The sequence below is a fragment of the Canis lupus genome, chromosome 4 (assembly GCF_048164855.1).
Source record: "Canis lupus baileyi chromosome 4, mCanLup2.hap1, whole genome shotgun sequence".
NCBI lineage: Eukaryota > Metazoa > Chordata > Mammalia > Carnivora > Canidae > Canis > Canis lupus.
This window is the reverse complement of record NC_132841.1, coordinates 68,260,318-68,284,991: the sequence shown is the minus strand read 5'-3', so window position 1 is coordinate 68,284,991 and position 24,674 is coordinate 68,260,318. Positions and strand designations below refer to the sequence as shown.

Here is a 24,674-nt window from a genome sequence, read left to right as displayed (position 1 = left end):
TTATCATGTTAATCAGTTTTCCTTTTCATCTGTATTATACTAGGCCTTTCTTTTTATCATTTATTTTCCTTTTAAAACAATTATTTATGATTCAAAAGTTTTATTATGGCTCATGATAGCCTTTGCATGGAATTTAGTATATTTATTATTTATTACCATTGCTATGCAGGTCAAATTATTAATTTTAGAATCATCATGTAGCTTTAGAATATTTTGTAACTTGTTTATACTAGGGAAATTTTATTTGATGTGTTCTTTATGAAATCAGTAGATAATAAGGCCTAATCCATTTTGAATTTTTATATCTGTTAGCATTTCTACAGAGTCTCTTCATTGTTTTACATAAAATGAATGGAGGAATATTTAAAGTGTAACATATTCTTGATTAATTTTGAATTTATTATGAATATCTGAAGTTCTGGGCAAGAGAAAAAAATATCTCTGATATATAGACTTTATTTGGCAGATCAATGAAGCTCCCACAATCCCAAATAAGATCAAGAAAAAGGACATACACCTACACATATATCTAGCAAATTATTATATTTCTCAATTTAAAAAGAAAATATCACAAGCTTTTATTTAAAAATATTATAAACATGAAAAGTCAAAATAGCTGAAAGCTAGTTTAAATAGTGAAATAGGGGATCCCTGGGTGGCTTAGCGGTTTAGCGCCTGCCGTTGGCCCAGGGCACGATCCTGGAGTCCCGGGATTGAGTCCTATGTCAGGCTCCCGGCATGGAGCCTGTTTCTCCCTCCTCCTGTGTCTCTGCCTCTCTCTCTCTTTCTCTCTCTATGTCTATCATAAATAAATAAATAAATAAATAAATAAATAAATCTTAAAAAAATAAATAAATGGTGAAATACCATATATGCATAACAAAGAGGAAGTGATTGGGATGTGCAATCCTGAAGTCACCCAAAATTTCAGTTCCCTGTCATGATAAAAGAAAGATATTGTTGGATGAGCAAAGAATTAGGGGGAGCATTAGCCCCTGACCCTTGCAGACGAAATAATTACAGCAGGTTTCTGAATGAACAACTGATGAAGCACAACCAAGGTCTCTAGCAAGAGCAAAGCATATATGTAGTTAACCCTAAAAAGACAATATTAAGACGATGGAGTTTGCTGTATAATGCTTAATAAGTATTCCTGAAGTAAGAGTGAAACTGAGATGGTACATTTGGGGAAATGTAATGACTATCCCTTGGGTTAGGATGAATGACAGTGAGGGTGACAGTGAGTGGTAGCCAATCTACCTTTTTAAGAAGAATTTTACTTATGTGACGAAAGAGTTAAAGCACTCTCCAAATTTCACACATTAATAGGACTTGTAACTCTGAAATATAAAAAAGAGATTTATACGTCTAAGGATTGAATACATTAGCTTGAAATTCATTTTCTCCTGCTGTTGACTTGGAACCATTTAAGAGAAATAGATGTCAGAAGCTTATGAAGTGTGAATAGGACAGCCATTTAAAAACTAATCATTTTCCTTTCAGGTTCTGAAGCTGATAATAGATTTTAGAACTGGGGGGCTTGGTGTGGTGGAGAGAATGACATGCTCTTCAGGTAGATGTGGCTCAAAAATGTGGCCCTTGGGACACAGTCCTTGCAAAAAAAGACATCTATTTCACAATCTGGAAAAGATGTTCTAAATAGGGAGGCCAAAGGTATGAAAAAGAGCCTCTGAAAACAGAAAAAAATAAATGATCTGTTCCACTGCTATATCTAATGTTCTCAGGAACTTGAAACTTGAATTTTGTCTAAATATAAAACACATGGCAGAGCAGGCCTTCTTAGTTTTCTTTCTCTGGCATTTTGTCAGGTTTTGCTGGAAAAGAGCATCTCCCATTACATAATAGAATTTCCCCTAATGGAGCCTGGTGAAAAGATGAAACCATGCTTTAAGTATACTGAAGAAGAATAGGAACACTTTTTTTTTAAACTCAGAAAAACTAATACATTGTTCCAATTAAGTTTATTGAACAAATAGAATATCAAGGCTTGAAGGAAATTTTAGTATTTTTTTTATTCAACTTCGTCATTTCACAAATGAGGAAGCATATTAAGGATAGTGAAGTAACTGGACCAAAATCTGAAAAACTGGTATTCTGTGGTAATCAAGGGCATCAGATATGTAAAAAAAATAATATAAAACATAATAAGATACATTACACAATTGAAAATAAATCAATGTTAGTTATTAGCACTATACTTTTCTTTTGTAGGGGAAATATCTCCTTACCTATGGTGGCAATCATCAAAATGTCCTTACTTACCAATTAAAATATTTTGGCACATGCATACATGGAAATTGCATGTTCAATGTGTATTCAATCTCTTGAAAAGTAGATAAAGATAGTGAGCTGGAAAATGGGAAAAATATCCAGATCACCAGTTTGTAAGTTCCAAGGATCACTAAGTCATCATTTAACCCCTACCTTTGGGATGAGTGATACTGAAAACACTATTAGAGAATGACACTCTTGTAATATTTCCACAACTGACGCAAATATCATAACCCCTCTCAATCAGGAAATCCTCCATATATTCACCATGTATCTAAAGCCATTTCTTCTTAAAGATAATCATATAATTTCTACACCGAAGCAAAATAATATTAATGAATAATGGTTTATGAAATGTTCTTTCATGTAATTGTTCTTTTTGATCCCCATAAAAGCCCAGAACATTATTCCTTCATTTTACATGTGGAATTGTAAGGCTGAAAGATTAAATGACTTGCTTTACACTTGATGAGGGCTGATGTCATTAGCCACGGAGACAAGGAGAGGTGGCTTAACTAATGCTTCCCCATGGGAAAGAACAGGGAGCCTTCAATTCCAGATAAGGACTGATATTTGGCAACATTGGCTACTAAGTCTTCTACGAATAATTTTTTTTTTAAAGGGGGCATGAACAATAACCAGGGAGGAAATTGAAGCAGTCATCAAAAACCTCCCAAGACACAAGAGTCCAGGGCCAGATGGCTTCCCTGGGGAATTTTATCAAACGTTTAAAGAAGAAACCATACCTATTCTCCTAAAGCTGTTTGGAAAGATAGAAAGAGATGGAGTACTTCCAAATTTGTTCTATGAGGCCAGCATCACCTTAATTCCAAAACCAGACAAAGACCCCACCAAAAAGGAGAATTACAGACCAATATCCCTGATGAACATGGATGCAAAAATTCTCAACAAGATACTGGCCAATAGGATCCAACAGTACATTAAGGAAATTATTCACCATGACCAAGTAGGATTTATCCCTGGGACACAAGGCTGGTTCAACACCCGTAAAACAATCAATGTGATTCATCATATCAGCAAGAGAAAAACCAAGAACCATATGATCCTCTCATTAGATGCAGAGAAAGCATTTGACAAAATACAGCATCCATTCCTGATCAAAACTCTTCAGAGTGTAGGGATAGAGGGAACATTCCTCGACATCTTAAAAGCCATCTACGAAAAGCCCACAGCAAATATCATTCTCAATGGGGAAGCACTGGGAGCCTTTCCCCTAAGATCAGGAACAAGACAGGGATGTCCACTCTCACCACTGCTGTTCAACATAGTACTGGAAGTCCTAGCCTCAGCAATCAGGCAACAAAAGACATTAAAGGCATTCAAATTGGCAAAGAAGTAGTCAAACTCTCCCTCTTCGCCGATGACATGATACTCTACATAGAAAACCCAAAAGTCTCCACCCCAAGATTGCTAGAACTCATACAGCAATTCGGTAGCATGGCAGGATACAAAATCAATGCCCAGAAGTCAGTGGCATTTCTATACACTAACAATGAGACTGAAGAAAGAGAAATTAAGGAGTCAATCCCATTTACAATTGCACCCAAAAGCATAAGATACCTAGGAATAAACCTAACCAAAGATGTAAAGGATCTATACCCTCAAAACTATAGAACACTTCTGAAAGAAATTGAGGAAGACACAAAGAGATGGAAAAATATTCCATGCTCATGGATTGGCAGAATTAATATTGTGAAAATGTCAATGTTACCCAGGGCAATATACACGTTTAATGCAATCCCTATCAAAATACCATGGACTTTCTTCAGAGAGTTAGAACAAATTATTTTAAGATTTGTGTGGAATCAGAAAAGACCCCGAATAGCCAGGGGAATTTTAAAAAAGAAAACCATACTGGGGGCATCACAATGCCAGATTTCAGGTTGTACTACAAAGCTGTGGTCATCAAGACAGTGTGGTCCTGGCACAAAAACAGACGCATAGATCAGTGGAACAGAATAGAGAATCCAGAAGTGGACCCTGAACTTTATGGTCAACTAATATTCGATAAAGGAGGAAAGACTATCCATTGGAAGAAAGACAGTCTCTTCAATAAATGGTGCTGGGAAAATTGGACATCCACATGCAGAAGAACGAAACTAGACCACTCTCTTTCACCATACACAAAGATAAACTCAAAATGGATGAAAGATCTAAATGTGAGACAAGATTCCATCAAAATCCTAGAGAAGAACACAGGCAACACCGTTTTTGAACTCGGCCATAGTAACTTCTTGCAAGATACATCCACGAAGGCAAAAGAAACAAAAGCAAAAATGAACTATTGGGACTTCATCAAGATAAGAAGCTTTTGCACAGCAAAGGATACAGTCAACAAAACTCAAAGACAACCTACAGAATGGGAGAAGATATTTGCAAATGACATATCAGATAAAGGGCTAGTTTCCAAGATCTATAAAGAACTTATTAAACTCAACACCAAAGAAACAAATAATCCAATCATGAAATGGGCAAAAGACATGAACAGAAATCTCACAGAGGAAGACATAGACATGGCCAACATGCATATGAGAAAATGCTCTGCATCACTTGCCATCAGGGAAATACAAATCAAAACCACAATGAGATACCACCTCACACCAGTGAGAATGGGGAAAATTAACAAGGCAGGAAACAACAAATGTTGGAGAGGATGTGGAGAAAAGGGAACCCTCTTGCACTGTTGGTGGGAATGTGAACTGGTGCAGCCACTCTGGAAAACTGTGTGGAGGTTCCTCAAAGAGTTAAAAATAGACCTGCCCTACGACCCAGCAATTGCACTGTTGGGGATTTACCCCAAAGATACAAATGCAATGAAATGCCGGGACACCTGCACCCCGATGTTTATAGCAGCAATGGCCACGATAGCCAAACTGTGGAAGGAGCCTCGGTGTCCATCGAAAGATAAATGGATAAAGAAGATGTGGTTTATGTATACAATGGAATATTACTCAGCTATTAGAAATGACAAATACCCACCATATGCTTCAACGTGGATGGAACTGGAGGGTATTATGCTGAGTGAAGTAAGTCAGTCGGAGAAGGACAAACATTATATGTTCTCATTCATTTGGGGAATATAAATAATAGTGAAAGGGAATATAAGGGAAGAGAGAAGAAATGTGTGGGAAATATCAGAAAGGGAGACAGACCGTAAAGACTGCTAACTCTGGGAACGAACTAGGGGTGGTAGAAGGGGAGAAGGGCGGGGGGTGGGAGTGAATGGGTGACGGGCACTGGGGGTTATTCTGTATGTTAGTAAATTGAACACCAATAAAAAATAAATTAAAAAAAATAAAAAGAAAAAAGAAAAGAAAAAGGGGGCATGAGTTTTTGTATTTAAATAGGGAGCCCATTATGTAACTGATATTCTCCTAGGTATTTTGCATGTTATTGCATTCATTTCCACAATGAACCTTCCCTGTGATTAAAGCAAACTGATATGATTTCAACGATAGTTCTTGGCTTAAAGAGCCATGAACTGAACAACTTGTTTCTATAGAGGTTTGAATTAAGTAGAAAATTACTTGCTTTTACACACACATACACACACTCATATATAAAAAGGGGTGTGTGTGTATGTATATATACATATATATATATATATGTACATATATATAAAGGTACGTAATGACATAGTTGTTAACACAGGTTCTGAGTCAGGTAGATGAGATTTATATCCCCCAGCTCAGCTGTTTACTAGTTGTTGGGTCTACCCAGCTGTATGACCTTTGAAAATCTCTTGAGTCTCTGTTTTTTAATCTACAAAATAGGAGTAAATAGAATACTTGAAAGACTGTAGTAAGAATTAAATGAGATGTTTATAAAGTGCTTAGCATATTTTTTAGCACATAGTAGTTTCAATAAATATTAGCAATGACAGGGAACCCTGGGTGGCGCAGCGGGTTTAGCGCCTGCCTTTGGCCCAGGGCGCGATCCTGGAGATCCAGGATCGAATCCCACGTCGGGCTCCCGGTGCATGGAGCCTGCTTCTTCCTCTGCCTATGTCTCTGCCTCTCTCTCTCTCTGTGACTATCATAAATAATAAATAAATAAATAAATAAAATATTAGCAATGACAGCACACATGTGATATATGGTTCCAAAAATAGATTTGAGGCAACTATAAATATTCATTAAATAGTAGTTATTCACACAGACTAATAAGTATGTGAAGAAATTGAGGGGACAGGGAATTAGAGGATAAAAAATAAGATGATGTTGATAATAAGATTAGTGCATAATATTTGCGACAAAATGTCCTGTGCATTTCTTTGTGTAAGCCAGAAATACTGCTTCAAGCTTCCTAGCAATTAATACACAGAGGAAAACAAAGTTAAATTAAATTTTGTCATGCCCTTAAATAAAAATAAAACAATGCTTCAGGGCAAGACTATGCTTCTTTTGACCAATTCAGTGGCTTTCTTCATTTTGTGGGCATTGTGACATTGTAAACAATGTCTTCAACATCTTCCCAATAAATACAAAAGTAAACTTTGAATTTCTTATATGTTGATGTAGGCAAAGCCCTAAAACCAAAGTATAATTCAGTGAAGCAATTTCATGAGTAAGAGGGAAAATATGATGGCTTGATGTAACTCCAGTCTCATCCCCAAATTTACGGTACCAAGAGATATAAATGAACTCAACTCTGCAAATCTTTTACAGATAATATTTATTAAAACCAACTTTTTGAGATTATATTGCCCAGAACAAAATTAAAGTTACACTTTCTGAGAACTATCTGGGAATTTGATTTTTTTGGGTCCAATTATGAAAGATTCATAAACTTCAATTATTATTTTTTTCAAGATAATATTAAGTCGTTTATTGATTACACATGATAATGGACGATACACAAGGTTTAATCACATCTATAATTTTATCTGATACAATAATTCAATTTAGATATATTGCACAGGATATTCCAACAATCATAATAACCAAATAAACTCCAGGACTTTGCTCAGGTGACCCTTTTAACGGTGAACTCCTGGTCACAACACATTAACTGTCAGTTCAACCACACCAAAGTTTTTGGAGACAACGGCTTCTATGTCCAAGCAGGTTGCAAATAAATTTCGAATGGAACCTGGCATCACCCTGGAGGAATTTTAACTTCACACTGTTGGGGTAGCTTACCAAGATGGCTTCAGAGTAGACTAACTTTACACAGCACATTTAAAAAAATACACATTTATTCAGCGTCATGATCAGACTATTACATTTAGCAATCAACAGCATGGTTAAAAAAAAAAATCTACGTTAAAACCCTTTGTTGGAATGCTTTACACTTTCCACAGAACAGAAACTAAAATAACCTGTTGTACAATTAGTCACAAATACAGTCCTCAAGTGTTTGGCCCATTCATATGAGTATTGTGTAAAATATGTCTTCTTTGCAGCAACTAGGCCCTGCCACCACTGTGCTTGGCTGAGTTCACAAGTCTGTTGTAACCTGTAGCTTCCCTGTCATTTCTCTGGTTCTCCTCTCCTGCTAAGCTTTGTTTCCTGGCAGTAATTAAAACCTTCTGCCACTGCCATAGCTGCTGCTGCTGCTGCTGGAACTGCCACAGCCACCTTGGTTTTGTCGTTTGGCAAAGTATTGGCCTCCACCACCATAGGGGCCAGAGCTTCTGCCTCCAGAATTTCCTCCTTTCATGGGTCCAAAATTTGAGGATTGGTTGTTGTAATTGCCAAAATCATTATAGCTTTCACCACCTCCAAAGTTGCTTCCATCATTACCAAATCCATTATAGCCATCCCCACTGCCACCATATCCACCACCACCTCGACTGCCACCGAAGCCACCTTGACCACTGAAGTTCCCTCCACGCCCAAAGTTGTCATTCCCACCAACACCACCTCCACGACCACCACCAAAGTTTCCAGAACCACTTTGGCCTCTTTGGCTGGACAAAGCACTAGCCATCTCTTGCTTCGATAGGGTTTTCCTTACCACACGGTTGTGGCCATTCACAGTGTGGTAGTTTTGAATGACAATCTTGTCTACAGAGTCATGGCCACCAAATGTCACAAAAGCAAAACCTCTCTTTTTGCCACTGCCTGGGTCAGTCATGATCTCAATCACTTCAATTTTCCCATACTGTTCAAAATAATCACTTAGATGATGTTCTTCAGTGTCTTCTTTAATGCCACCAACAAAGATCTTTTTCACTGTTAAATGGGCACCAGGTCTTTGAGAATCTTCTCATGAGACAGCCCTCTTTGGTTCCACAACTCTTCATCCGCCTTGTGTGTCCTTGCATTCATGGCTGCATCCACCTCCTCCACGGTGGCATACTGACCAACCCAAAGCCTCTGGAGCGCTTGGTGTTTGGATCTCTCATTACCACACAGTCTGTAAGCATTCCTCCTTGCTCAAAATGGCTCCTCAGACTCTCATCAGTTGTTTCAAAGCTCAAACCTTTGATGAAGAGCTTCTGCAGCTGCTCAGGCTCTTTTGGGAGACTCTGACTTAAACCTGATGGCTGTGGGAGGGGAGACTTTACCGATGCTTACCCAGCAGCATCCAGGGGCAGAAAGGAGTAATCTAACAAACGTATCTTAAAGTTCAGTTATTAAATGAACTGGAAGTTGCATTGATTTCCTTATTAGATGTCTCATCACATGACAGGCCACCATAAATTAAACCACCTAATTAGAGAGATAACTTTTTTTTTCACTTAGACTTTCCAAAATCATAGAAGTCTTTATTTAAACAACAACTATGATAAAAGAGTAAGCTTCATGATGGAAAGAACTCTATCTTCTTTAGGGCTTGATCCCCAAAACTATAACACTCCCTGACACATGTTATAAAAAATAATTTTATTTTTAAATAACAAGAGAATCAATAGGTGATCTGAAGTGGACTCCAAAGAGGAGGCAAATATGTAAGTATCAGGAAGGACCTGAGAAGAATTTACAAATAGATGCAAAACTGAAGACACTAGCTAATATCCACAGGAAGATAATGGATTACATTTAACGAGGCACAATCTGCATTCCTATGAACCAGAATCCTTTGCATTACTCTCAGATTTCTACAACTTAGTTGTAAAATAGCTCAAAGACTGAGCATTAGGTTGAGATCACAATGAAGTAAATGCTAGACAGGAAAGTCAATAATCCTCTTGGTCTTTTTCACAATTTTCCCTGTAGTAGTCACTCCAAAGTATTTTTTATGAGCTAATCATGCATACTGATTAACCAATACATTTAAATTGGATATATCATATAGAGAAATATTTAAATAAATACAAATGTATAATTTTTACCTTTCCTCACTATTCTTATCACTGTGAATACAAATTTTCTTCTCAATTTGCCTTCAAATGGATAAGCTCAAGTCCTTTTGCTTACTTGTGTCAAAATCCTCTGTGCCTGTATTGCTCTGTATTTGGACCTTTAGGGTCATTTCTTTTTTTCTGCTACAGGTGCTCTCCTCAGAGGAGTATATTATGTCTTTTTTTGCTTTAACTGCTGGCAGTTTTTAGCTCTTTGGCTATCTATTCAATTTCTGCTTACCTCTTTTTTCAAGGGAAAAAATAAGTCAGAAGTACAGGTTGCCCAGGGACTTACAATTGGGCAGCTATATGTATATGTTTTGATTTGATTTGATTTGATTTGATTGATTTTTGGTCCGACTGAGCCCTCAAACCTGTGGAGTCTGATGCTTCCTCAGGTAGTAAATGTCAGAATTTATTCGATTGTTGGACACTCCGTTGGTATTTGGAGAATTGGAGAATCGGTTGTTGGTGCTGGCAACACCCTAGTTAAGTGATGAGCAGAGAGGGCTGTGGAGAAGCCTTAAGAGTTAGAAGAAATCCAAGAGATCATTATGTGGTGGAAACCAAGACAGAATTTTCTAAGGAAATAAATGGTCACTAGCATTAGTGCTGCAAAAAAGTCAAGTAAGGAAAGGCCTGAAAAGAATGAATTGTATTAAAAAAAAAAAGAATGAATTGTATTTAGTACTAACTTTTGAAAATAATGATTCCAGGGAGGAGTCAGGATAAGAATGGGGTAAGGGTGGAAAAGTACATAAAAAGGGGCTTGAGGAAAACCAGATGCAGTGAATTTAAAAATTACCTCAAAATGAGGAAGTGAAAAGTGCATAGTGGATATAAATTTTTTGACTCTTTGTGTGCCAAGCAGCAATTCCAAGCTGTTTATACTCTTTGTCATCCTAGGAAAGCTCAGTATTTTACTCTTGCTTTGTACATAATGGTAACAAAATTACACGGATATCCCAAGGCAAAGAAGATAACATATAAACCTAGATCTGCAGGACTGCACATTTTCTATGTTTTTCTCCACAACAGATAAGTTGAGTTTCTCTGTCTTAAAAATTCTCTAATTCAGAACCTCTATTTTTCTAAGATACCAGATAACTGAAATAATTTTGTAAGGATCTCTTGGGTCACATCACAATAATCCAATTTAGCCAGACCTAAAGGGTGGCACCTAATATACTAGTGACTGATCTTTTTCTTTTCTTTAAATCACTTCTTGTAATGCTAATTTTAAATCAGCTCTGAGAAGAAAATTGACTTTAAATGCCTAATGTAATTTCAAAATGTCACAAACTTTTAATAGACAGCTAAAAACAGTTTTGCTTTTTTTAAAAAAAATAAATGTTCTGTCTCTGAGATGAAAAATGAGAGGTTAGATATAGTTAATGCACTTATATCTGAGTCAACCATTCCCAGAGCCACTTGAGATGGAGAGGATATTTTTATTCTTTTATTTTCTTGCTAATTAATATTAATTAGTGCGACTGAAATTTAATTAGTTCAGAGTTGGCATTTTCCCCTTAAACAAAGAAATGTTGTTTTACCATTTTATTTATTTGTTTAAAAGATTTATTTACTTATGTGTTAGAGAAAGAGAGTGTGCGTGTGCATGAGTGGAGCAGGGACAGATGGAGAGGGAGAGAGAATCCCAAGCAGACTCTTTGCTGAGCCATCCCAGGACCCTGAGATCATGACCTGAGCCTAAACTAAGTCTTTCATTTAATCAGTGGGAATGCAAAGGCAGCATATTCTCATGGCTACCATTTTTTGTTTTGTTTTGTTTTTGTTTTTATTTTGAGATGAACCATTACAGGTTATGGCAGCCTTTGTGATTGCCAATTATATATAATTTTAGTATAGAAAGGATTTCACAGTTCTTTGAGAGCACTGCTTCCCAAAATAAAGCATACAAGCAGAGGGAGTGGTGTGTGTAGTGTATTAGCAGGGGGACATGAATTCTTTAAAAGAAATTTTCAACTCTTTATTTTCAATTTGTTGATGATCTCTAATGTAACATATGCACATTAGGAATTAAGAGAGGGCCTTCTATATAGCTTCCTAAGTTCAGTGATCATTTTTGCCTTTATTTTCTGGTGTTACTCCCATCAAAGAAATCTCAATCAGTGTTAGGGAACACCCCATGAATGAATGTAGCATAGTAGATCAAACTGATAAAAGTAGTAGATGCATTGAATCTTCATGAGGCACACAGAAAAGAGCCTGAACCATTTTATTATAAACTATTACCTAGAGGAAGAATGAACACTTTAACAAGTTATTAAGTGAGAATTCATTACAATTGCCGCTAAAGGATTGTTGCTGGCTGGCATTTAGTTTAGAATGAGAGCTGATCTGAATTAGCAAAGAACCCTGGAAGTTATTAATGATATTTTGTAGAACATACACAATAAAACAATGCCATGCTCTGAATTTGTATTGTTGAAGTTAAAATACAGGAACAGACTAAATGCAGAACCAAGTCTGGAGTTACATCTTTCTGCTTTTAAAAACTTTGACAATTTAGCCTCAGAAAAAACATTGTCACATTACATTAATGTTGTAAATTTACATTTTATTTTTGCTTTGGTTAATCTAATTGGCAAGTTTACTCTGCTTTTATAGTTTTGTTAGAGCTAACCACAGTACCTTTACCTCTGATCGTATTAATATTAAAACAAAAGTGATTTTGGTCAACAATAAGAATCTGGAAGAATATTTTCCTTTTAAAGGCATCTGTGGCTGAGAAATGACTGTCTGCCAAATGATCCATTTGTTCCCTGTTTTAGATGGGGTTTCCTAGAAGCAGAGCCAGGGACTGGGATTCTTCTATAATGATTTATTGAGGAAGTGATTTCAGAAGAGGATGGGGGCTGGGGGGATAGTGAAAGCAAGATAGAACTGAGGAAGGAGCTAAGCAAGGATGTGGTCTCAGCTGGAGACCAGCTGGAACCAGGTTGGTTCCACTGAAAGCTATGGAGCATAAATTTCACCAGCTTATCCAGTGTCACCAGGGGTTGCTGCCCCCTGCAGTTATTATAATGGCTTCCATTAGGAGGAGGGAAATAGCTGTGAGCCACTAAAGATTGCTGAGGCATGAGAACTGGGGGATGGGCATTCCAGCCCAGTAAAGTGGATCTGGACAAAGCAACCATGAAGCCTGCTATAGTGCCTACCTAGCAGTGCTCAGATACTTGCTTCTCGAATTAAGTTGACTCCATCTAGTCACAGCTCTTCCAGGGTCCTGAATGGTCAGTGTTCTGGGAAGACTGACAAGAAGTTTGTTTAGATAAACTATAGCTCTTATGGTGCAATTGACTGGGAGATACTTTTTATCTTTTCTCCACTACCAGCTATTCAGTAATGCCTCTTCCTTGGCTAATAACTCTGCTGAACTAGTTGGCTTGCCTTATGGCATCTGATGCAGTTACCATACTTTTATCAGCCTGTGGTTATTAGAATTGTTTGTTATAGTAAAAGTGATCATGGAAATACAAAGAGATAACCCAACAAATCACCCCTCTTGCATTGGCTAGCATGAGGCTCTCATCCTCATGATGAATAGGATCAGTTACCCCTGCTGATATGGTAACTGGTTTTTTGTTTTGTTTTGTTTTTTTGGGTTTTGTTTGTTTGTTTGTTTTTTGTTTTGTTTGTTTGTTTGTTTGTTTTGTTTGTTTGTTTGATGGTCTACTGGCTTGAGGAGCTGAAAGTAGCCAGGAATTAGTTATAGCTTTAAGTTTATTGGGATTCTCCCTGTGTCTGCTGGTGGAAGCATCCCCCCTCCAGGAACCAGAACCACAGAGCCTAAAATAACAGAAGTGGGGAAACACAAATTCCCTGAGTGGGTGACTGGGAGTGGTGACCGGGAGTGATGATGAATGGGCCCATTCTTGCTTTTATTCCTTCATTCCCAGACGTTGCATTCTTTTTTTTTTTTTTAAGATTTTTATGTATTTATTAATGAGAGACACAGAGAGAGAGAGAGAGAGGCAGAGACACAGGCAGAGGAAGAAGCAGGCCCCATGCAGGAAGCCCGACATGGGACTCGATCCCAGGTCTCCAGGCTCACGCCCTGGGCCAAAGATGGTGCTAAACCGCTGAGCCACCCAGGCTGCCTCCAGACCTTGCATTCTAATTACTGGTGACACAGCACTATTAATGTCCATTGTTTTAAGGTATATACTGCATCCTGAAGAACTCTCCATCCTTATAAAATGTCTTCGACAAGAGGGAACTTCAACAGCCCTTAGGAGGACTTTCCACCACTATTAAGTCAGCAGCTTCTGAATGATCCAGAATATGGTGGGATCAATAAATAGATACCATGGCTATGTTCCACCACTGCACATCTTTTGCCATAAAGCTTGTCTCTTGGTCCCTGGAAATGCTAAGTGGGATTTGGAGGCTTAGATCAGACACTTTGGAGTGCTGCCAGCTGAGTGCTATGGGCAGAGACTGAAAGTTGTTTGACTATCCAGATGAAATATTGCCTCTGTAATGCACAAGAGGTTTGATATAATCAACTTGCCGCCAAATTGCTGATTTGTCTCTTTAAAGGATGATACTGTATTGTCAGTGTTTTGTGTTGCTGGCATATTGTACACTCATTCATGGTAGCAACTGATCATCCTTTGTGAGAGGGAACCCATGCTGTTCGGGCCCTCACATGGCTTCATCTCTGTCACCATTTCTTCTCTGTTCTAGAGCTCATTGCATGAGCACTGAGTCAACCAACAACAGATGCTAGTTGCCATCTATTGGTGAATTCACCCTGTCAACTTTGTTATCTAGTTCTCCTTCCATGATGGACACTGTCTTGTGAGCCTTGATTTATGATGCAAATATTGTTATATGTTGTACTCATTCCCCAGCTCCATCCAAATGCTTCTTCCATGCCTCTAATCTAATCTTACTTCCAGGCTTCTAATTCACCAGATAAGCCATTTATCATGCAGTCAATTTTTGTCCTTATCATAGACCACTTCTTTGTGATTCTCAAAGTGGATGAACAGATGCACTGCTTGAAGTAGGACACTCATCATTGTCTTTCAGGGCCATCCTTGAGTGGAGTATGGTTCAGTAGAAGCACATTTTCAGCTTGAATCTATATACCAAGCCAATCCACCTGTGAACCAAGCTCAGGTTTTTCTCTCCACCACTAGCTATAAATAGAATCTGCTTTGGATCCCCCATTCTGGTGGATATGGAAAATAATGCTTTTGCAAATAAATAGGCCTGCCAGGCAGAGAATTCTTTTTTTTTTTTTTTTTTTTTTTTTATGTTCTGCCTCTCTTACAATAAGTATTGTGTTTTACTATTTAGCTCCGTCTACTCTCAGTCAAAAAAGATGAAAGTACCTTTAAATACTGCCAAAGAGGCCTCTAATTCTCACATTTTGCTTTATATTGATAACTAATAGATCTGAGCCTTCCATTCTCTCTCTTCAATGCATTAGTGGCACTTAGCATAATTCAAGCAATTCCGAAGTCCTTATAGCTACTATTTCCTTTGTACCTCTCAAAACCAAAGGCACACATCTGTCCGTGTATCCCACTCCACCTCTGTTCCACTCTAGATCACTACAGATGAAACTCTTAGTGATTGGACAGCTACAACATGCCAGGACCTAGTAATACTCCACTTGCCACTAATGCTGTCTGTTAATTGCTATACAGCTTTGAATGGTCTTACCTCAGAATCCTATCGTTCAAGCAAGCTTCCTAGGATCTATCAGTACAAAGTCTGCTAGGTTGCATTCTTTAGAAGCAGTCTGAGGTGAAGAGTTGTCTGCAAGTGAATTATTGGGGTAGTACTCTGAGAAGTTGGAATGAGGGAAATTAGAAAGAGTTAGGGGAAAAAGGCTAATCAAGGTATAGGTCTCAATAGGAATCTGTCTTCAGCCTGATCTGAGGAAGCTCTGGAGCCTGATTTTCCTCTATCATAGAGGTGGTCACTTTGAGGCACAGGGCCTGACTTTGTATATCAATGTACCAGTCTTTGTGTGCTATCCCTTGGGAAATGGGAAAACTTCCCAGGCAAGATGGCTCCCGCTTAGCTGGGGATAATCCTAAGGAGAAAAGGTGCAACTCTAAGGTCTTAGCAACAAACACAGTAGCTGGGAGATGAGTTCACCAACCCAGTAATGGGCCTGAGACACCAATCACAGCTTTCACATTTTTTTCTCCTTTCAGTTAAGCTGGGCTATATGACTATTTCTAGCCAAATGAGAAGCACAATTTCTAATCCATCTTTTCCTGCTACAGTAATTTGGAACACTACATGTTCCAGTTGGTGAGTCTATGAGATGATGGAACCTTTATAATCCTAAGTCTTTAAGTGACTAAATGAGCAGAGACCCCTGGAGTATGTGGGTGCACATGTGCATTGGGAAGAGAGGGGCATGTGTAAGACTATGTCCTACTCAGACTTTTTCTAAAAAGATCTTAATTAATTAATTAATTAATTAAAGTTTAGAGAGAGTGTAAGCAGCAGAGAGGGATGGAGGGTAAGGGAGATAGAATCTCAAGAAGACTCCCTACTGAGCACAGAGCACAGCATGGGGCTCGATGCCCCAGATCATGACTGGAGCCTAAATCAAGAGTTAAATGCTCAACTGAGCCACCCGGATGCTTCATACCCAGATTTTTTTTTAAAGATTTTATTTATTTGTTCATGAGAGACACAGAGAGAGAGAGAGAGGCAGAGACACAGGCAGAGGGAGAAGCGGGCTCCATGCAGGGAGCCTGACGTGGGACTCCATCCTGGGTCTCCAGGATCACACCCTGGGCCGAAGGTAGGCGCTAAACCATTGAGCCACCCAGGCTGCTTTTGGAATATAGTAGATCCTCAATAAAGTTTTATTTAATGTATGACTGATAAGGAAGTCTGGGATGTCCTAAAACCCAGGTTATCCTTTAGTGTTCACCCATCTAGATAGAATGTCTGGTAATGGTAACAAGCACAGCTAAGTTTTAGGGGCAGAGAAATCCTAAAGGATTTCATTGTCTTACTTTCACTCAAAGTTTTACTGTAGAACTTCATCATACTTTTTTGTTGTTGTTGTTCTTGCTTTTTTTCTCCTTAGGGGATTCACACTATGAAAAAGCTTACTAGCTCAATCTAGCTACTGATAAGATACTTCTGGCATGTCAACAAATAAACTCTCTTGAATCCAAGCCAAACTGGAATCTTCTGTTGTCCACAACATTAGAACATTGTTTGATCAGACAACAAAAAGACATTAAAGGCATTCAAATTGGCAAAGAAGAAGTCAAACTCTCCCTCTTCGCCGATGACATGATACTCTACATAGAAAACCCAAAAGTCTCCACCCCAAGATTGCTAGAACTCATACAGCAATTCGGTAGCATGGCAGGATACAAAATCAATGCCCAGAAATCAATGGCATTTCTATACACTAACAATGAGACTGAAGAAAGAGAAATTAAGGAGTCAATCCCATTTACAATTGCACCCAAAAGCATAAGATACCTAGGAATAAACCTAACCAAAGATGTAAAGGATCTATACCCTCAAAACTATAGAACACTTCTGAAAGAAATTGAGGAAGACACAAAGAGATGGAAAAATATTCCATGCTCATGGATTGGCAGAATTAATATTGTGAAAATGTCAATGTTACCCAGGGCAATATACACGTTTAATGCAATCCCTATCAAAATACCATGGACTTTCTTCAGAGAGTTAGAACAAATTATTTTAAGATTTGTGTGGAATCAGAAAAGACCCCGAATAGCCAGGGGAATTTTAAAAAAGAAAACCATACTGGGGGCATCACAATGCCAGATTTCAGGTTGTACTACAAAGCTGTGGTCATCAAGACAGTGTGGTCCTGGCACAAAAACAGACGCATAGATCAGTGGAACAGAATAGAGAATCCAGAAGTGGACCCTGAACTTTATGGTCAACTAATATTCGATAAAGGAGGAAAGACTATCCATTGGAAGAAAGACAGTCTCTTCAATAAATGGTGCTGGGAAAATTGGACATCCACATGCAGAAGAACGAAACTAGACCACTCTCTTTCACCATACACAAAGATAAACTCAAAATGGATGAAAGATCTAAATGTGAGACAAGATTCCATCAAAATCCTAGAGAAGAACACAGGCAACACCGTTTTTGAACTCGGCCATAGTAACTTCTTGCAAGATACATCCACGAAGGCAAAAGAAACAAAAGCAAAAATGAACTATTGGGACTTCATCAAGATAAGAAGCTTTTGCACAGCAAAGGATACAGTCAACAAAACTCAAAGACAACCTACAGAATGGGAGAAGATATTTGCAAATGACATATCAGATAAAGGGCTAGTTTCCAAGATCTATAAAGAACTTATTAAACTCAACACCAAAGAAACAAATAATCCAATCATGAAATGGGCAAAAGACATGAACAGAAATCTCACAGAGGAAGACATAGACATGGCCAACATGCATATGAGAAAATGCTCTGCATCACTTGCCATCAGGGAAATACAAATCAAAACCACAATGAGATACCACCTCACACCAGTGAGAATGGGGAAAATTAACAAGGCAGGAAACAACAAATGTTGGAGAGGATGTGGAGAAAAGGGAACCCTCTTGCACTGTTGGTGGGAATGTGAACTGGTGCAGCCACTCTGGAAAACTGTGTGGAGGTTCCTCAAAGAGTTAAAAATAGACCTGCCCTACGACCCAGCAATTGCACTGTTGGGGATTTACCCCAAAGATACAAATGCAATGAAACGCCGGGACACCTGCACCCCGATGTTTATAGCTGCAATGGCCACGATAGCCAAACTGTGGAAGGAGCCTCGGTGTCCAACGAAAGATGAATGGATAAAGAAGATGTGGTTTATGTATACAATGGAATATTACTCAGCTATTAGAAATGACAAATACCCACCATTTGCTTCAACGTGGATGGAACTGGAGGGTATTATGCTGAGTGAAGTAAGTCAGTCGGTGAAGGACAAACATTATATGTTCTCATTCATTTGGGGAATATAAATAATAGTGAAAGGGAATATAAGGGAAGGGAGAAGAAATGTGTGGGAAATATCAGAAAGGGAGACAGAACGTAAAGACTGCTAACTCTGGGAAACGAACTAGGGGTGGTGGAAGGGGAGAAGGGCTGGGGGTGGGAGTGAATGGGTGACGGGCACTGGGGGTTATTCTGTATGTTAGTAAATTGAACACCAATAAAAAATAAATTAAAAAAAAAAAGAACATTGTTTGAGAATATGTTCCTTTATTCCTGTTATGTGAATGCAGTGGCTGTCTGAATACACAATTTCTGGTTACTAAGGAGTTGTCTTACCCACCCATATTTGTTTAAAGAATTGCCTGTTTAAAGGATTCAAATAACCAGTTGATTCTAGGGTGTCTTCTACTCTGTCACAGTTTAAGAAGTTTGACGTCGTTGTTAGCTTTTGAGTCAGAATTCTCCTCATGAAATGACTTCTTTGAGATCAAAACCAAACCAAACAAGCAGGTATCAAAGGGAAGAGGGAATATTTGGCATACCAGAATTCTACTGCTGCGAGAAACAAACATTTTTATTCTGAGTCAGCAGTGCTACCTTGGGAGTCTGAAAATGGTTCCTGAACCAGCGTCACATAATCTCCAATACAAATAAACGAACAAAAATATATTGCAAACATCTCAAACCCAAGTTCTCAAGGTCCAATTTTCCATTTCTTTAAGGCAAAGAGGAAGATTTCAATAAGAGCATTATAAGACTCAATTGTTTTTGAGCTTTTCTGAATTAGAAAACCATCTGTAGGGAAGCCCTGGGGAATATAGGAATAAACATCATCTTGAGATTTATGATCTGGCCCTGAAATTCTACCTCTTACCACCTCTGTGACCTTCAACAGGTTACTTCACCCCTCTGGGTCTGTTTCCTTACCTCTACTTAGACCCCATTGAGGATTATGAAACCATTGAAGGTTAGAGTAGATCTCTAAGATTATTTTTAGTTCAAAAATTCTTTGGTTTTATAAAAAGGATGATGGTTGAAATTTTAAAAATTATTTGAAAGATTTGGGGAAATGATAAACTGTTGATGAGACCAATAGTTGTAACAGTAGGAAGGAAAACCAGATTTATTGAGTGCCAGCTATGTGCTAAACATTGTGCTAAATGCATATATCGTGTGTGTGTTTACAACAGCACAGCCAGGCAGTATTATTATCCTTATTTGACAGATGAAAATAAGTCAACATTAAGCAATTTAAATAGCTAGTAAATAGTGAAACCAGAATTTGAACCCAAGAAAACTTCACCAAAGCCCTTGTTCTTTTTAGTAAGCAAAAAAGGAAATTAAGAATACTTATCTGTTAGAGAAAAACTGCTATTTTGAAGGAAGGTTTTCTGAATGAAGTTATAACTTTAGTGTTGTCCTGCTGACTTTTGATACTTTTTGCAATATCCACATTTGGGGCAATAGAACCTATGTGATATTTATGATGTTTATTTCAACTTGGTAATCTTCACAAAGCAAACATATACTCCCTGTTTTATTCATTTCACTCATGGAGCTCTTTTTCTTGTTATTTTTATACCTTAGGGAGAAGGGAGATTATTCTTAATGAGAAAAAGGAGCAAACAAGACTAAAGCATCAGCTCTGAGCCCATTATATTACAATATTATCACTTTCTAAAACCCGTTAAGGGCCCAGAAAGCCTATATTCCTCTTTGGCTTCTCTGTATTACAGGGTCTGCCAATACTAAGTGTTCAATAAATGCAATCTCTTATAAACTAGACTCATATTTTACACAAAAAATGAAAATAAAAAATGGAGAATGATAAATTGCCCATATACCTCTCAAGACAAAATAATTCAGTAGTTGTGCAAGGGTCTTAAAATGTAAAATTATGAATTTTAAAGATGAACATAAAAACAAATCATAATGTTTGTATTTTATGTAGAGCGTACTTCTGGTATGAAAACATGTTTGCAAATTTTACCATCTGGAATTTTCAGGCAGGCTCTAGCCTATTTGAAATTCCCCAGCAGTATTAGCACTGAGCATCCTCATAATTTGCCAGGGTTGTATTCCCTCATTTAAAGTCAAGAATAGCTCCCTGAGTTATTTTGGCTCACGTTTTGAAAAGAGACCAGAGCAGCTGCACAGGAGTGTTGGGTGTCCTCATAGTTCATCCCTTGAGGGATGTTTCTTCCACTTATTGCTGTTTGTTCCTATTTTTAAATCATTGTCAGTACTTTTTCCTTGGCTCTTCTCACTGTCTACACTTGTTTTTTGGCTCTTCTACACAAATGATTTTATGTCCTCTTTCTCTTGGATTTAGGTTTAGTTGAACTCATTCGCACATTTTTGGACAAAGGTGAATAAAGAGTTCTTTAAAGCATGCAGCAGATGTAGATCCTAATTTTACTTTTTGGTTTCAATGTATAATATGAAGCTCTTGGATATTATACTCTGAGTATTCTTTTTAATTTGTCTTCTTCTTAGCAACAACACAGTACTCTTGAAGGGATTTGTTTTAATTTTTTCCCTCCAACTTTTTTCATTAGATAATACATGTCTGCAGGGAATACTTCCTTTGCTTTGGTTTCAGTATGGTCTTGCATTTTGTGAATTATCAATGCATTGAAGATATAGAGACCTTTTTTATTTTTAGCTATTTAAATTGTAGATTAAAGGATAGTCCTCTCAGCTGGTGTTAATTGGAGAAAAGCCATCACTAAGTTTGCAAGAGTTTAGAAGGTAATCAAGTGAGGCATACACTTACTGACCTTGTTAATCCCATCATATTCATGATTTCTTCCTTCTTTCTTCAGAACTTATGACTCTTTCTATACCCAGGGAAGTTACAACTTTCCCCAAACTCTTCTACCAAACCTCAAATCCATTTGATTTAGGAGCCATGGCCCTTCAATAACCAACCACCAACCTCAGAAAAACCCTGAGACTTCATACTTGGCCATGTAAATAGATATGTGAATAGAGAACTAGTTTCTGTTTTTGAAAGATTCATTTTGAAGATTTATTTTTTAAAACAAGAGGAGACTACAAACCATGTTAGGTATGTTTGATTAAACTTCTCAGTTGAAAATAAAATGGATTATGTTTGATGATTAAGATCCACATGTTTAATGTATTGAAGACACAGAAAGTGACCTTCCTTGACATCATACTAGAAGGTAATCTTTTCTATAGGCTATAAATTATTTTGGGAAAGGGACTGCCTCTCACGTATTTGTGTTCTCTCATCATTTAGTAAATTTCTTGATGTAAAATAAATATTCAGGAAATGTTTGATGAATGAATGAAGCAAAAGAGAATCAATATATAACCTGAAATATTTCCTTTTTTCTTTTTTCACAAGAAAAGGGAGCCAAACACTTATTAGATGGCCCTGTAAGGTCAGAGAAATTGTTCACATAGCAGCTGATGTAGTAGGGGTATACTAAAATCAGCAGGCCCACATGAAGAACCTTGATTACCATGTGTTTTAAAGCCAAAATTACACCTTATCCTTTTAAATGGTGAAAAGCCACTGTAAATATAATTTATCAATTTGGCTATTTATCCAAACTAGCAAAACTAATCTGAACTTCATTTTAGTTTATGGAGAATCTAATATGGACCAAACTGACAGAGTTTACATTTTATGCTTAAATTGCATCAAAGTACAAAGCTATGATCACATTAGCAATTAGACTTGGTATGCAATTTTGAAGATATTATGAAATTGGCCCAGGAATCCCAGAAATTGCTGAATTATGCTTTCAACCTTATGTCAAGGTCATCACCCAGAAAACAAAGCAAGAAAAATGTTACACTTTGTTGCTAGCAGAGACCTTGGTTCCAAATGCCAACAGAGAGCTCTGGAGAACTCTCCTATTTTTTGTGGAGAAATGTTTTATCTAATGTTGGCTGGCCTCAATTTATTTAAATGAAGTGACAAAGAATCCTGCTTAACCTATTTAACCTCTAAACAAAGTCACTGATGTTACCACTCTTGGGAGGTCTTAAAGAACTACGATGAGTCCAAAAGATTAAGAGAATTTATCCGAATGTATGGGTGGTATGGAGATATGCATCCAAAATGAGAATGACCTTGACTGTCTCAGAGGAGTGTGAGATAAGAAAGTATCTCAGGATTAGTGGAAAAGGGAGTTCAAATGAGACCTCACGCTTTTTAATTCTCTATTTTTAACTTCATCTGTAACTCTCTTCATCTGTGACTACTTGTCTTTAATCCAAACTAATTGCCGTGGATTTCATCTGGATATAGAAGGAAAAAGATGGAAGAAATACCCAGAAGTCCTACTAGGGACCAACACTAAGCAGAACCAGTTGCCTTCTGCCATACTTCAAATGTCATAGGGGAAGAATAATAAATTTGCAAAGAAATAAAATATCAGCTACAAAGGACATTATTATGGCATTCTTTCATATTATTCTAAGATTCTAGTTAAGGCAATGTATTATTGCTGAAAGAATAGAAAAATAGGTTAAAGGAGTTGAATAGAGAACCCAGAAAAAAACCCACACAAATATAGTTAACTGTTCTTTGACTAAAGGAGCAAAGGCAATACAATGTAGCAAAGATAGTCTTTTCAACAAATGGTCACCCATGTGTGAAAAATGAATCTAGACATAGGCTTTACACCTCTCACAAAGTTAACTCAGAATGTATCATAGTCCTAAATTTAAAATACAAAACAATAAAAGTCTTAGAAGAAAAATAGGGGGGATATCTAGGTGATCTTGGTTTTGGTAATGGCTTTTTAGATATAACACTAAGAGCTTGACCCATGAGAAAAAAGACTGACAAGTTGGACTTCATTAAAATAAAAACTTGTGCTCTGTGAAAGACACTGTGAAGATAAGGTAAAGATAAGCCACAGACCGGGAGATAATATTTGCAAACTACGTATTTGTTAAAGGACTGGCAACCAGAATATACAAAGAACTCTTAAACTCAACAATAAGAAAACAATCCAATTATAAAATAGGGAAGAAATCTGAACAGATCCCTAATCAAAGAAGATATACAGATGGCAAACAGGAATTTGAAAGTGCTCAAAATCATATGTCAGTAGGGAATTGCAAATGAAAACAACAATGAGATACAACTACACACCTATTAGAATGGCTGGGACGCCTGGGTGGCTCAGTAGTTTGGTGCCTGCCTTCAGCCCAGGGCATGATCCTGGAGACCCAGGATTGAGTCCCACATCAGGCTCCCTGCATGGAGCCTGCTTCTCCCTCTGCCTGCGTCTCTGCCTCTCTCTCTCTCTCTCTCTCTCTCTGTGTCCCTCATGAATAAATAAATAAAATCTTTAAAAAAAAAAAAAGAATGGCAAAAAACTCAACCACTCACAACACCAAATGCTGGTAAGGATGTGGAGCAACAGTAACATTCATTTTTGGTGGGAATGCAGAAATGGTACAGTTACTTTGGTAAACAGTGGTGTGTCAGTTTCTTCCAAAGTTGAACATAAGCTTATCACATGATCCATCAGTCATGATCCTTGGCATTTACCCAAATGAATTAAAAATTTATACTGACACAAAAACCTGCACATGAATGTTTATAGTAGCCTCATTTATAATTGCCAATAATTGGAAGCAACCAAGAAATTCTTCAATAAATGAATGAATAAACAAACTAGGATACCCAAACAATGGAGAATTATTAAGTGATAAAAAGAAATGAGCTCTTAAGCTATGAAAAGACGTGCAGGAACCTTAGGTGCATATTGCTAAGTGAAAGAAGTCAGTCTGAAAAAGATACAAACTGTATGTTTCCAACTATAGGACATGATGCAACAGGCAGAACAATAGAAAAAGAGAGAAGATCAGCGGTTGCCGGAGGTTCAGGGGGAGGGAGAGAGGGATGAATAGGTGGCATTTTTAGGGCAGTGAAACTCTTCTGTATGATACTGTAATATAGATAGTGGGTACATGACATGTTTTGCATTTGTCAAAATCCACTTTGTTCTGAAAGGGAAAAGTTAAAAGACATAAATATTTAGATGAATTATTAGTTTTATTGATGCTGCTGTAACACATTCCCACA

At 37.6% G+C, this 24,674-nt stretch overlaps 2 long non-coding RNA genes across 2 annotated transcripts in view; one reads left to right on the top strand and one right to left on the bottom strand.

Moving 5' to 3' along the window:
- The window catches only part of LOC140632590 (uncharacterized), a 100,233-nt gene extending 82,497 nt beyond the window's left edge, over window positions 1–17,736 (top strand). The window contains exon 3 of the long non-coding RNA XR_012030194.1: window positions 16,695–17,736. This is a non-coding gene — a long non-coding RNA (uncharacterized lncRNA). The remainder of the gene's footprint in view (window positions 1–16,694) is intronic.
- The window catches only part of LOC140632589 (uncharacterized), a 105,659-nt gene that overhangs the window by 64,384 nt on the left and 16,601 nt on the right, over window positions 1–24,674 (bottom strand). The window lies entirely within an intron of this gene.